General features: G+C 40.7%; 1 protein-coding gene across 3 annotated transcripts in view; it reads right to left on the bottom strand.

Moving 5' to 3' along the window:
* Positions 1-15,709, bottom strand: part of sephs1 (selenophosphate synthetase 1) — a 61,509-nt gene that overhangs the window by 43,898 nt on the left and 1,902 nt on the right. The window lies entirely within an intron of this gene.

The raw sequence follows: 15,709 nt of genomic DNA, 5'->3' as shown, positions 1-15,709 counted from the left end.
GAGGCTGGAGAAACAGTAATGGAGAATCAGGCCATGGCAGAATAGCTGGATAAATACTTTCCATTGGTCTTCACGGTAGAATACACCAAGAGCATTTCAAAATTATTAAATAATGAAAGGGCAGAGCAAAGGAAATAAATAGAGAATAAAAAGGTGCTGGAGAAAACAAATGAAGTTAAAGACTGGTAAGTCCCTTGGACCTGATGGGTTGCATTCTAGGAATGCTGAAGGAATTATTTCTAAAGACAGTGGATGCACTAGTACTAATCTTCCAAGAATCCGAGATTCTGCAAAGTCCCAGAGGATTGAAAAATTGACAATGGAACACCTTAATTTATTAAGGGAATAAAAAAAAAGGGGGGCATACATTAGGCAACTTCGATAAATTAAAAGTGTATGGTGTTTGAGCTTGTATGAGCGAGGATAGAGGTTTTGCTCACTAAAAGAAGTCAGAGTGTTGGATTAAGGGGGTGGGGGTAGGGGCTGAGTTGGAGGTGAGGCATTCCCAGGATGGCAGCCCACATCCAGAAGTTCTACCGGGATAAGTGCTGGTGCCACACTTACTTACAGTACATATTAACTAATTTGAGAGCATGGTGACTTACAAAGGCCACATGGATGACCCAAAAATAGTGCGAGATGATAAATGCTGAGAATGACACAAACAAACAGTCTGCAGAGAGATATAGAGGTGTGGAGCTGGATGAACACAGCAGGCCAAGCAGCATCTTAGGACTAGGAAAGCTGATGTTTCAGGCCTAGACCCTTCATTCTGATGAGAATCAGAATGAAGGGTCTAGGCCCGAAATGTCAGCTTTCCTGCTCGGCCTGCTGTGTTCATCCAGCTCCACACCTTGTTATCTTGAATTCTCCAGCATCTGCAGTTCCTATTTTCTCTGCAGAGAGATACAGACAGGTTAAGCAAGTGGACAAAATCTTGGCAGATGGATGAAAATGTGAAGTTATGCATTTTGGCTGGAAAAATACAGGAACTGAATAATAATTAAACGAAGAAATACTACAGAAAGCCAGAGGGTTTTGGGAATCCTCAAGCATGAATCATGAAAAGCCAGCATCCAAGTTAAACAGATTATAGGGAGACAAATTGGACGTTGGCCTTTATTTCTAAGGGAATGGAGTAAGAGAGTAATCAGGCTTTGCTAAAACAATACAATGCACTAGAAAGACTCCAGATGGAATACAATGAACAGTTTTGTGTCCTTTATCCAAGGAAGGATATACTAGCTTTGGAGGCAATCCTGAAAAGGTTCCCTAAGTTGATACTGGGTATGGAGGGGCTCTCTTATGAGAGGTGGGTAGGTTGGGTCTGTTTTGATTGTAATTTAAAGAATGAAACAAGCAAAATTCTTAGGGAACTTGATAGGGTAAATGCAGAAAGGTTGTTTTACTATGACAGAATCTAGGAGTAGAAGGCATAATCTCAGGATAAGGAGTCTCTCATTTAAGACAGAGATGAAGAGATTTATTTTCTCAGGGTAGTGAATCTGTGAAATTCTTTACCGCTGAGAAAACTGTTGAGGCTGGGTTGTCAAGGCCGAGATAGGCCGATTTTTCATTAGTGAGGGTATCAAGGGTTAAAGGGAAAATGCAGGGCAGTGGAGCGGAAGATTACCAAATCATTATCTCACTGAATGGCAAAGCAGACTCATTTGGTTTAATGGCCTACTTCTGTTCCTACATCTTATGGTCTTGTTTGAGAACAGGTGACCAAAGGTTTGGTGAAACAGATCGATTTTAAGGGATAAGTTAAAAAGGGAGAGGTAGAAATGCAGAGCTATCAAGGGTAGGTCAATTAACAGATCAGAATTAGAGGGGGATAGGGTTGTGATAATGGGATGGTTGCAAGGCTGGGAAAAAGTTAGAGATAAGGAAGGGCTACGAGAGGTTTAAAGACAAAGAACGATAATTTTAACATTTCAAAATCTAGATGTTCCCAGAAAGTGAACCAGCATAAGTCAACAACCAGAACAGTTATGGGTGAACTGGACTTTGTGTGAATACAGAGAGGCACAGAACAGCTTTAGATGTGTTTTTAATCGTAAAGAGCACTGGAATAAAGTCCAGAAGCAAAAAGGAATGTACATGAAGCTCAGAAGCTGGTGTGAAGCAGAGACAGACATGGAGATGGGTAATCTTGGCAATCAGAAGTTTGCGACTAAGTGAAACAGGACACTAAAGGGTGCAAAGAGTCCGGTTCAACCCACAACAGTGCACGCAGGAAAAAAAATTGAATTTCTGGTGTGCAAGTAAGTTACTGACACTAAACTATAAATTACCACTCTGCTCCGGACTAAGTCACTGATAAACAAGGCTAAAAGTAAAAAACGCTATTTATTGTTCTGTCGTATTTTCCATTAAAGCGATAGCAAAGGTTTGCGTCCTCTCACATCTGCAATGCAACACAGAAATCCATTACTTCAAGAACAGTTGGATCTCCCTAATAACTTAACACAAGTTGTGACAGATTGTGACTTAGCATCCCACGAAAGCGGTGGTTGTTACAAAGGTGTCTAAAGCAGCCTGCTTGTGGTGACACATCCACAAATGCTCAACTCGATCACCGTTACTATGTACATACTATAGTACAATCTACAAAATGCACTGCACAAATTCACCAAAACTCTTTGGACAGCACCTTCCAAATCCATAACCATTTTGATCTAGAAGGACAAGGTCAACAGGGATGTGAGAACACCACCTGCAAGCTCCCCTCCAGCCAATGACCATCCAACAAGACCTACATGCATGAGTAAGTAAAATAAAAATGCTGGTGTTGCTCTGCAGGTCAGATAGGAACTGTGAAGAGGAAAACAGAATTAACTTTTCAAGGCCATTCTAATCAAAGTTCACGTACCGGTTAACTCTGTTTGTCTTTTCATATACACTGACGAGGGAAATTAAGGACTGCAGAACGATAAAAGAGAAAAGGTATAACATAGCACAGATGAGTGGGAAGCCGGAGGACTGGGAAGCTTTTAAAGAGCAACAGAACATAACTAAAATGGTAAGACGCAGAGAAAAAATGGCCAAAAATATAAAGGAGGATAGTAAAAGTTTTTTTAGGTATTATGTAAAAAGAAAAAAAAAGTTAAGACTAAAATTGGGCCCTTGAAGTCAGAAACGGGTGAATTTATTATGGGGAACAAGGAAATGGCAAAACAGTTGAATAGGTACTTTGTACCTATCTTCACTAGGGAAGACAAGCAATTTCCCAGATGCAACAGTGGCTGAAGGACCTAAAGTAATGGACGAAATGAAGGGAATTTATATTAGGCAGGAAATGGCGTTGGATAGACTGTTAGGTCTGAAGGCTGATAAGTCCCCGGGACCTAATGGTCTGCATCCCAGGGTACTTAAGGAGGTGGCTCTAGAAATCGTGGACGCATTGGTAATCATTTTCCAATATTCTATAGATTCAGGATCAGTTCCTGCGGATTGGAGGGTGGCTAATGTTGTCCCACTTTTCAAGAAAGGAGGGAGAGAGGAAACAGGAAATTATAGACTGGTTAGCCTGACGTCAGTGGTGGGAAAGATGCTGGAGTCAATTATAAAAGATGAAATTACGACTCATTTGGACAGCAGTAACAGGATAGGTCAGAGTCAGCATGGATTTACGAAGGGGAAATCGTGCTTGACTAATCTTCTGGAATTTTTTGAGGATGTATCTATGAAGATGGACAAGGGAGAACCAGTGGATGTAGCGTACCTGGACTTTCAGAAAGCCTTTGATAAAGTCCCGCATGGGAGATTGGTGAGCAAAATTAGGGCACATGGTATTGGGGGAAAAATACTGACTTGGATTGAAAATTGGCTGGCTGACAGGAAGCAAAGAGTAGTGATAAACGGGTCCTTTTCGGAATGGCAGGCGCTGGGACCGCAGTTGTTCACAATATACATTAATGATATAGATGAAGGCATTGAAAGTAATATTAGCAAATTTGCTGATGACACAAAGTTGGGTGGCAGCATGAAATGTGAGGAGGATGTTATGAGAATACAGGGTGACTTGGACAGGCTAGGTGAGTGGACGGATGCATGGCAGATGCAGTTTAATGTTGATAAATGTGTGGTTATCCACTTTGGTGGCAAGAACAGGAAGGCAGATTACTATCTCAATGGAGTCAAGTTAGGTAAGGGGGAAGTATAACGAGATCTAGGTGTTCTTGTACATCAGTCAATGAAAGCAAGCATGCAGGTACAGCAGGTAGTGAAGAAAGCTAATGGCATGCGGGCCTTCATAACAAGAGAAATTGAGTACAGGAGCAAAGAGGTCCTTCTGCAGCTGTACAGGATCCTGGTGAGACCGCACCTGGAGTATTGTGTGCAGTTTTGGTTTCCAAATTTGAGGAAGGACATTCTTGCTATTGAGGGAGTGCAGCGTAGGTTCACGAGGTCAATTCCCAGAATGGCGGGACTATCATATGTCGAAAGATTGGAGCGACTGGGCCTGTATATACTTGAGTTTAGAAGGATGACAGGGGATCTGATTGAGACATATAAGATTATTAAGGGATTGGACAATCTGGAGGCAGGAAGCATGTTTCCACTGATGGATGAGTCCAGAGCCAGAGGACACAGTTTTAAAATAAGGGGTAGGCCATTTAGAACAGAGTTGAGGAAAAACTTCTTCACCCGGAGAGTGGTGGATATATGGAATGCTCTGCCCCAGAAGGCAGTGGAGGCCAACTCTCTGGCTACTTTCAAGAAAGAGATGGATAGAGCTCTTAGAGATAGTGGAATCAAGGATTATGGGGATGACGCAGGAACAGGATACTGATTGTGGATGATTAGCCATGATCATAATGAATGGTGGTGCTGGCTCGAAGGGCCAAATGGCCTACTCCAGCACCTATTGTCTATTGCCTGATCTGCTGAGTACTTCAGCATTTTCTATTTTCTTTCACTCAAATCTAGTTTGCAAATATGCATGAAAATGCTAATCTATCTTAATCTATTTGTAACTAAAGAAAATTTCCTTCCACGTAGAATGGCACTAAATTCATGCCAGCAAATTGTCTTCATAATATTGAAATAGATTCAATTTACAGAATGTCTTGAATTTACAACATTATGTGGCCCTTTCAAATGATAACTTGTGAAATTACAGATGCCCAATCACAATTGTCGCATGTACCACTTTCAAAGTGTCCTGGCCATTAGAAAAATAAATCCACGCCCTTAAAGTTCACAACTAAAATTTTCAACACAGCCCAGTTCCGGAGAAAAGTAATCAAAAGCAGAGAACAATCTTTCCAAATGACCAACATGAAAAGAAGAATTTTTAACCAAAGAAAATTGTTATGCAGCCCTAAAGAAAGGGCTGTGTCAATGACAATCCATTCCAAATACACATGATATCTACAGTCTAATGAATAATGTTCAGCTTCAGGAAAAAAAGGCTTTGTCCTCATTTACTGATATATGTTTGGTTCCGCCTTATAATTTATTTTGTGGCTGCAAGTGTAAGCAAACACTTTCAAGCACAAAATGGAAAGCCATAAATTAACTTCCATTTTCTAAACACATGCTGACATTTGACTTCATACATCACTACAAAGACGGATGGAGATAGTAAGAACTGCAGATGCTGGAGAATCTGAGATAACAAGGTGTAGAACTGGATGAACACAGCAGGCCAAGCAGCATCAGAGGAGCAGGAAGGCTGACGTTTTGGGCCTAGACCCTTCTTCAGAAGTGGCATTTCTGAAGCTGCTTGGCCTGTGTTCATCCAGCTCTAAACCTTGTTATCACAAAGATGGATGGAGCTGCTTTAAATGATTACTACGAAACATTTTCCTTCCTTTCCATGCCTCTACCATCTATTTCTGAAGGCACCAACCTGTGTGAAGGTTATAGTTCCATCTGAAGTGGTAGCTCCAGAACTATGTCCATTTGTTATGACAGGTTGCATAAAGAAACTGAGAAAGAATGTGAGAAACAGGCATAAAAAAAATGGGCAAAAAGTGACTCAAAAAAGAAAAGAAAGCAGTCGTAATAATCAGATGATCGGCTTACCAATTTAAATTTTATTAATATTTATAATGGTCACTATCAGTTATTAATTTTTTAGTGCAGTGTCCTATTGTCAAAACAAAGTCAGACTAAATATTTCAAGGTACAGTCACCTTACAGATCAGCTGTACTTAGTCCAAATACAGAGAGATCTGGGGATTACAGGTGCTAGAGCTAAAAGCAAAAATTATTCTATGTCATAAATTCCTCTTGATTTGGAGGATATTCAAAGCATATTTCAATGTTATCGCTAACAAAAAATCCTCAAAAGAAAGTGAACTCGGACAAAATTAAAGAACGTATTTTCGGACTTTTGGTTTTAACAAAAATATAAATCTCCACGTTGAGAATATTTCATGTGAATGGACTCTAACAGATTGATTTCTGGGATGGAAGGACTGGCATATGAAGAAAGACTGGATTGGTTAGGACTATATTCACTGGAAAGAATGAAGAGTGTTCTGATTGAAACTGGTAAAATTATGGTAGGACCACATAGGGTAAATGCAGGAAAGAAATTCCTGATGACCAGGGAGACCAGAACCAGGTGTCACAGTCTAAAGGTACAAGTAAGTAACTTAGGACTGAGATGAGAAGAGATTTCTTCATCCAGGCAGCGGTGAACCAGGGGAATTCTCTATCACAGAAAGCATTTGAGGCCAAAATACTATATGTTTTCAAGACAGATAGAGTTCTTGTGGCTAAAAAGATCAAAGGGGATGTGGCAAAAGTGGAAACGTGGTAGTGAATTGGATAAGAACCAAAAGAACTGCGGATGCTGTAAATTTCAGGAACAAAAATAAAGCTGCTGGAAAAGCTCAGCAGGTCTGGCAGCATCAGTGGAGGGGAAAACAGAGTTAATGTTTCAGGTCCTGTGATCCTTCCTCAGTGAATTGGATGATCAGCCAAGAACACATTGAATGGCACAGTAAGCTTGAAGGGCTGAATGGCCTACTCCTATGCCTATTTTCTACGTTTTTATGACTGAAGGAATCCTTGGGGAATAATAAACCCACATGTTTATACTTATTTTGTTGCAAATGTTTAGTTCTGCAATTTACGTAACTATTATCCTAATTAATATTTGGAATATAGCGCAAAATTGACTTTAAGACTGGTTAAAAGAGCATGGATGTTCACCAGAATTCTCAGCATTCTTAAGTTTACTGCTGGTCCTTCACTACATGACATTTACATGAAATTGTACAAAAAGCCCATTTCTTAAAAGGCATCCAATGTTACTTCAGCCATGCATTTTGCATGAAGTTTTGATCATCTATTGCCTATTCACTTCGAGGAACAATCAAGACTGACTGAACTATAACTGCAAATTAATAGTAGTAACTATTCAAAACACTTGAATAGCTTCATTTGATTGTGCAAGAATTCAGGAAAGACTTCACCATTTGGAGCATGCAACTTTGTATTAAGTCTCAGACATACAAAAAGGAGCTTCAAGCTCCTAATTGAATTTTGGCAACTAGAGAACACCTAGTGGCCAGATGGACAGATCCAATTTTATTGAATTAATGAATACAAACATAGCATTGAAGAATTTAAATTTGCAATCACTTAGACTATCACTGCAGCATTGATATAACACGATTTTCCTTAATTATAACTGTTTTAGTCCAAATGCAGACATATTATCTCAAAGAAAAATTCCTGAAGAACACCTTCACTTAGCTGTTTCCCAGAACTATCTGCCCTTAATTTAAGGTTTGTATTTTAATTTGAATTATATTTTTTGTCTCTGGGATGTGGGCAATATTGTTAAGGCAGTATTTATCATTCAGCCCTGTGTATGCTGACATAACAGAAACAATGCCTAGAATGTAACTTAAGTTGGTCAGGAAGTTACTATCCCTAAAAAGAAAATCCAGCAGTTTTCATGACCATTTTCTAGCATTAGTTCACAAGTTAACAGATATTTTTGAATTCAGTTTCACCAACTTGCCACTAAATTAGACCTGTGAAGCAAATGCAACTTTCATTTTGATTCTGTTTTGTAGCTGTCAGCCTGTGGGTCAAGTTCTATTCCAGAAGCAAAGGAAAGCCACAGTTCAAAAAAGCTGTTTCTTGGACAAACTGAAGCACATTTTGCCTTCCTGTAACTGCTAGAGCATGGTCGTTAACCAGACTTGTCAGCAACCTGAAGTTTACTGCTGGTCCTTCCATCATGTCATTTATGTCAAATTATACCAAAAAAAATGCATTTTCAAAAACAAGATTAAATGTAACTTCAGTCACGCACTGTGCATGGACCTATTCCATTATATTTTATATGAATTGATATATGAATGAAGGATCTTTTTATTATTGGAAGAATGATTAAGCAGTGCTGTACTTAGAAAAGATATGGTGATACATAAAAATAAAACTATAAAAGGAACCAACTTGCAAATGTAAAGTATTGGTTCAAAACTTGCAGGCGAAGACAGGGAGAGGTTGGTCAATTCATGGAGAGATTAAAAATCTAAAAGGATAGAGACGACCCATTAGTAAACAATTGAGAAAATAAAAAACACAAATTGTAAACATTCTCTAAGTTCTTTCCTAGATATCAACATTTCTTCCAGAGTTTTGCAACATCATTGTCCTCCTGTCTGTCCTCAAGTCTTCATTCATCACATCAAAACAACGAAGTGAATCAACACTAAGGTACAGGAACTCCAGCATGCTGGGTAAACATTATAATACTTAAATCAATTCTCTTAATAAAATGAAACTTACTTTTGAAAATGCTGAGGAATAGCTAGTGGAATACTTTACAAATTTAATATGGCAAGTATGATACAGTGTGATGACATAAGTCAGTGATAATATAAGAACTGAAGTTACTCACAGGTGTTAAAAAGACTAACCACATCTTGGGCCAATTTGCGAGATTGCTTCTTAAAAGATTGCATTTTAAATTTATACGATTTTATTAGATATAAAATCCACATTGGTAAGGCAGTATATAGGCAAGGAAACAAGGCTGAGAGGAAACTTGACAGGGGGATTCAAAATCTGAGTGGCCTGGACACAATAGACATGGCGAAACTGCTCTCACTCATGAAAAGTTTAAAGAACAATTGTGCACAGATTAAAAGTAACTTGGCAAAAGCAGCAAACAAAACATTTGAAGAAACCTTTCATGCACTGAGTAGCTAAGGTCCGGAATGCACCGCCCGAATGTGTGGTGGATACAGGTTCAAGTGAAGCATTCAAAAGAGAATTTGACTGTTATCTGAAAGTAACAATGCGCAGGGCTGCAGGGAGAATCTGGGAGAATAGAATTAACTACACTGCTCATTTGAAGAGCCAGTGCAGACACAATGGGCCAAATATTCTCCTCCTCCTCCTCGTCCTCTAATTTAACAATTCTGGGATTCTATAAGTGCAGCCTAAAAGCAAATCCACACTCACTCTCAAGCTTCAATATAAATTTGTCATGTTATATTGAAATATCTTGCCTGCTTTTTAATAATTCATTTTGCTTCTTTTAAAATTTTAATTTTGCAAGATAATTATACAGAATCTCAAAGACCAGAAGTACAAAGAGAAAAATTAATGAGGGAAGAGGAAAACAGCAAACTAAAGTTACAAGTAATGGATCAAAAGAGAATCTCACAAAAAAATCCAATTTTCTGAATTATTTGCCTAGAATGAAACAGTTCTATCACAGTTACCTAATTAAGAGTAAACAAACTCACTAATTTGCCCTAAACTAAAGCTGTGAATGTTTTTCCATTTTGCCCCAACTCCCATAACTTTATACTTATATGAAGATCAAATACAAAAAGAATTATGTATCAATATTTAACAAGTCCACCACTCCAGTTACATAAGGCACTGTGATTGCTATAAAAATGCCATTTAAGCATCTATTAAAAATACGAAATCTTAGAAGTTCATCAAGTTATTAATGGGAATCTAAAAAAATGCAGTTTTAAGCTTGCAATCAGATCAACCATGATCGTATTGAATGGCAGAGCAAGTTCAAGGGGCTAAGTGGCCCACTCTGCTCCTAATTCATGTCTGTATGATTCACCATCCTGAGAACCTCTTCATTGCTCAAACTCTCTCTAGCTGACCATTTCCATGCTTCTCCAGAAGCAGATTTCACAGTTTTCTAGTCCACGTTTCACAGTCAATGTCATGTTTAAGCTCGACAAAGCACTTCCAATGTCAAGCTTGAGTATTCTTTTCTTTGGATCTCTATTCATTCCCTGAGCAATTCTTTATACTTGATCATTGCCATTGCTACTCTATTGCTGATTTATTTATGGCAGTAACCTTCATATGACAAGTTGCTTCACAGGTCCTTACATTATGAAGTCTGCTCCAGATGTTCACCAATCATTGGGACCTAAACAGCACTGATTCATGGGTTTCTGCGATTAAGGCCTATTTGATCTAGAATTTAGAAGGCTAAAGAGTGATCTGATCAAAGTCTTCAAGATATTACCAGGAAAAGACAGGGTTGGAGACAGTAGGTCTAGGGGCCATAGTCTGAGCATTAGGGCCAGACTGCTCAGAAGAGATATTAGGAACCACTTCTACAAATGGAGGGTGGTAGAGTTTACAGCACTCTTCCACAAACAACAGTGGGTGTTAGTTCAGCTGTTAATTTTAAATCTGAAGTAGATATTTTGTTTTAAAAGTGTAAGTATTAAGAGATTCGTGACAAAAGCAGATCAGCCATGATCTCAATGAATGGCAGAACAGGTTTGAAGAGCTGAATAGTCTGCTGCTTTTCCTATGTATATCATTTTCTCCATGTTTCTTACTTTACATTCATTTCTATTCCATAAACTTGCATCACTTCACTCCTCCTTCTTGTTGGTAACTGGAGACCTTCTACTCTGCAAGCCACCAGGAACCAGTCATCTGCAAATCACATGAAATGACATCCTACTTCTACACTTTTCTATACTCAATCTACTTTTTAAAAAAAAAATCATGGCTTCACATAGATGGTGATCATTAACTGTCTCCTTTCACTTTACTCTTAATTACACGAGGTTTAATTTCACCGACACTGCTGTTTGTACCAGCCTTCCACAGATGATCATTCTTTGCCTTCAATCAACTCAAGATTGCCCTCAGCCGGTTTTGTCAGTTCACCCAGTTTTTCATAATCCACAAAGCAGGTGTACATTTCTGCTGTTATTCTTTACTTCTTTGGCTAAACAACACTTTTTATAGTATCTTGGATCATGTGATGACAGTATTTTGAATCAAACATTCTCATTACAGCTACAGCATCACTAGCTCCACACAACCTTTCATAAAAGTGGACTGATCACAGCCTATGCACTAGTTTGGTTGGTTTTCAATCCATTTCTTAAGATCTCAAATATTACCTTGGATACAAAGTGGTGCTGCAAAAATTGTGGGGCAGCATTCAAGGATAGCAGTGCAACTTGAAACCTCAGTGGATGATTGCCCTAATGCAAACTGACGAAGGATTTTTCTCGGGGGTGGGTGTCATGGCTAATGGCAAAACCAGAAAAGTTTCAATGATAGTAGAACAGCTAAACCCTCAAATGACAATGGCTGTTTAAAAGGAAGAGAATCTTTCTGGGAAGTTTTTCTTTTCGCACACATACAAAAGACAATGGAAAAATCACCTCCTGTATTCTCTTCTCTCATCAAACTGCTCACAATTGGCACAACTCATCAGTCTAAGACAAATGACATTAGCAGAACAATGTTCTTGCTTCACTAAAATGAAAGAAAGAACTGAAGATGCTGGAGATCTAAAACAAAAACAGAAAATGCTGGAAACACTCAGCGGATCTGGCAGCAGCAGAGGAAAGCAGAGTTAACGTTTTGAGTTTGCTGACTCTTCAATGTTATCCAGCAATTTCTGTTTTTGTTCTTGCTGCAGTGCCCAGCAAGGAAGGTTGACCTCCCAGGTTGCAAATATGAAATGCCTTAGATAAAACTGGTTAGGACTGTGATGAGAAGGAGGAAGCCTGAAAAAGTCTAGATAAAAATGAAAAAGGTTCAAATTGGACACTTGGAAAGTCTGCCAGAAATGAAATGGATCGATTCATAATGATTTCAAAAGGGATCACAGCAATTTTTAAGATGGTTAATTTGGTCAAAGAGGCATTGCTATATGATGAAGGATGTAACAGCAAAATGTGAGATAATTGATCAAGACACTGACAGACTGTCATGTATTGCATCATGCCAATCCAGTGAAGGTTTTCTAATTACAGCAGTGTAAATCAGTCACTTTGCACTTATCTGAAAGAAAAGCTCAGGAACCTGGTTGCTATATGGCTTGATTAGGTCAAGTTTCAGAGATAATGTGAACTGCAGATGCTGGAGAATGCGAGATAACAAAGTGTGAAGCTGGATGACCACAGCAGGCCAAGTAGCAACTTAGGAGCACAAAAGCTGACGTTTCGGGCCTAGACTTCTGATGAAGGGTCTAGGCCCTTCATCCCAAAACGTCAGCTTTTGTGCTCCTAAGATGCTGCTTGGCCTGCTGTGTTCATCCAGCTTCACACTTTGTTATCTAGGTCAAGTTTCAATGAGCCAGCTTCAAAGGCTTACAATAAGTGTGTAGAAATTCACACAAAAAATTAGTATTACCAATTTAAAAAAATAAGCAAATTGCAAGACACAAAGACAGTACAATAACAAATGAGACAAGAGACTATGTCTTGAAGTTGTAATTTTAACATTTTTACAGCAGGTATTTGATACTTCTTCAAAACCAATTCTATGGAATTAACAGCAGCACTTGGTACTATTTATTTCAAACACAGAACAAGAATATTTAAGTTCCCCAGTACCAAAACCTTAGCAAAGCAATGAAAATGGAAAATGCTCAAAGCATTCAGGAGGTTTGGCATTAGTGGAGAAATACTGAATGAATGTTTCAGGTTCACAAAATACATCAGATTTTCAATCTAAGAATGCTAACTTTGCTTCTCTCACTGCAGATACTGCCTGACCTGCCAAGTATTTTAATTTTTTATTTCAAATTTGCAGCATATACAGTATTTTAGATTTGTACTAACTAGTAAAGCAACTTTCTGAAGGGGCATGTGATAATGGGAACGGCAGATGCTGGAGAATCCAAGATAACAAAGTGTGGAGCTGGATGAACACAACAGGCCAAGCAGCATCTCAGGAGCACAAAAGCTGACATTTCGGGCCTAGACCCTTCATCAGAGAGGGGCATGGGGAGAGGGTCTGGAATAAATAGGGATAGAGGGGGAGGCGGACCGAAGATGGAGAGAAAAGAAGATAGGTGGAGAGGAGAGTAGAGGTGGGGAGGGGATAGTTCAGTCCAGGGAAGACGGACAGGTCAAGGAGGTGGGATGAGGTTAGTAGGTAGGAAATGGAGGTGCGGCTTGAGGTGGGAGGAAGGGATGGGTGAGAGGAAGAACAGGTTAGGGAGGCGGAGACAGGCTGGACTGGTTTTGGGATGCAGTGGGGGGAGGGCACGAGCTGGGCTGGTTTTGGGATGCAGTGGGAGGAGGGGAGATTTTGAAGCTTGTGAAGTCCGCATTGATACCATTGGGCTGCAGGGTTCCCAAGCGGAATATGAGTTCCTGTTCCTGCAACATTCGGGTGGCATCATTGTGGCATTGCAGGAGGCCCATGATAGACATGTTGTCTGAGGAATCGGAGGGGGAGTTAAAATGGTTTGCACCAGGGAGGTGCAGTTGTTTATTGCAAACCGAGCAGAGGTGTTCTGCAAAGCGGTCCCCAAGACTCCGCTTGGTTTCCCCAATGTAGAGGTAGCCACACCGAGTACAATGGATACAGTATACCACATTGGCAGATGTGCAGGTGAACCTCTGCTTAATATGGAAAGTCATCTTCGGGCCTGGGATGAGGGTGAGGGAGGAGGTGTGGGGGAAAGTGTAGCACTTCCTGCGGTTGCAGGGAAAGGTGCCGGGTGTGGTGGGGTTGGAGGGGAGCGTGGAGTGAACAAGGGAGTCACGGAGAGAGTGGTCTCTCCGGAAGGCAGACAAGGGTGATGTTGGAAAAATGTCTTGGGTGGTGGGGTCGGATTGTAGATGGCGGAAGTGTCGGAGGATGATGCGTTGTATCCGGAGGTTGGTGGGGTGGTGTGTGAGAACGAGGGGGATCCTCTTGGGGCAGTTGTGGTGGGGGCGGGGTGTGTTGCGGGAAATGTGGGAGACGCGGTCAAGGGCATTCTCGACCACTGCGGGGGGGAAAAGTTGCGGTCCTTGAAGCATCTTTCCATCCTTTTTCCATCTCCACCCTTGTCTGCCTTCCGGAGAGACCACTCTCTCTATGACTCCCTTGTTCGCTCCACACTCCCCTCCAACCCCACCACGCCCGGCACCTTCCCCTGCAACCGCAGGAAATGCTACACTTGCCCCACACCTCCTCCCTCAGCCCCATCCCAGGCCCCAAGATGACCTTTCATATTAAGCAGATGTTCACCTGCGCATCTGCCAATGTGGTATACTGTATCCATTGTACCCGGTGTGGCTTCCTCTACATTGGGGAAACCAAGCGAAGACCTGGGGACCGCTTTGCAGAACACCTCTGCTCGGTTCGCAATAAACAACCGCACCTCCCAGTTGTGAACCATTTTAACTCCCCATCCAATTCCTCAGACAACATGTCCATCATGGGACTCCTGCAGTGCCACAATGAAGCCACCTGAAGGTTGCAGTAACAGCAACTCATATTCCGCTTGGGAACCCTGCAGCCCAATGGTATCAATGTGGACTTCACAACCTTCAAAATCTCCCCTTCCCCCACTGCATCCCAAAACCAACCCAGTTTGTCCACTTCCCCCTACTGCATCCCAAAACCAGCCCAGCCTGTCTCTGCCTCCCTAACCTGTTCTTCCTCCCACCCATCCCTTCCTCCCACCTCAAGCCGCACCTCCATTTCCTACCTACTAACCTCATCCCACCTCCTTGACCTGTCCGTCTTCCCTGGACTGACCTATTCCCTCCCCACCTCTACTCTCCTCTCCACCTATCTTCTTCTCTCTCCATCTTCAGTCCGCCTCCTCCTATTTATTCCCTATCTCTCCCAATTTATTCCAGAACCCTCTCTGATGAAGGGTCTAGGCCCAAAATGTCAGCTTTTGTGCTCCTGAGATGCTGCTTGGCCTGCTGTGCTCATCCAACATCACACTTTGGTTACACGAACAAGAAAAGGCTACTTAGCTCCTTGAACCTGTTCCAGGATCCAACGAGACCATGGCTGGTCTGTGGCTTAACTCCGTGCAGACTATTTGCTCACATCCCTTCGATTAACAAAATCTAAATATCTAGATTTAAATTAAATGGATTTTGCATCAACTGTTGCTTGGCAGAAGAAAGTTTCACATGTCCTACAATTTTTGCATATAAATCCTCAAAGGTCCAACTCTATAGTCACAATTTGAGATTGTCCAACCTGCAGAAATACTTCCTACCTAGCTTTCAACTCCCTTAATATTTTGAAAACCTAGATTAATTCATTGCTCAAACTTCCAAATTTCAGGAAATAAAAGCTCATTTTTGGTAGTTTTGTCTCAATCTGTTCAAATCCCAGTGTCATTCGGGTAAAACCATCTTCAAGGACAACATATCCATCCTAAAGGGTGTTGCTCAGAATAAAACACTAACTCAGATGGAGATAAAACAGAGCTTTACAAATCTATAGCATAAAAAGCAAGGGAGTTCTCACTTGT

This window comes from Stegostoma tigrinum, chromosome 25, assembly GCF_030684315.1.
Source record: "Stegostoma tigrinum isolate sSteTig4 chromosome 25, sSteTig4.hap1, whole genome shotgun sequence".
Lineage (NCBI taxonomy): Eukaryota > Metazoa > Chordata > Chondrichthyes > Orectolobiformes > Stegostomatidae > Stegostoma > Stegostoma tigrinum.
The sequence above is the reverse complement of the archived record's forward strand: the minus strand, read 5'-3'. Positions and strand labels throughout refer to the sequence as shown.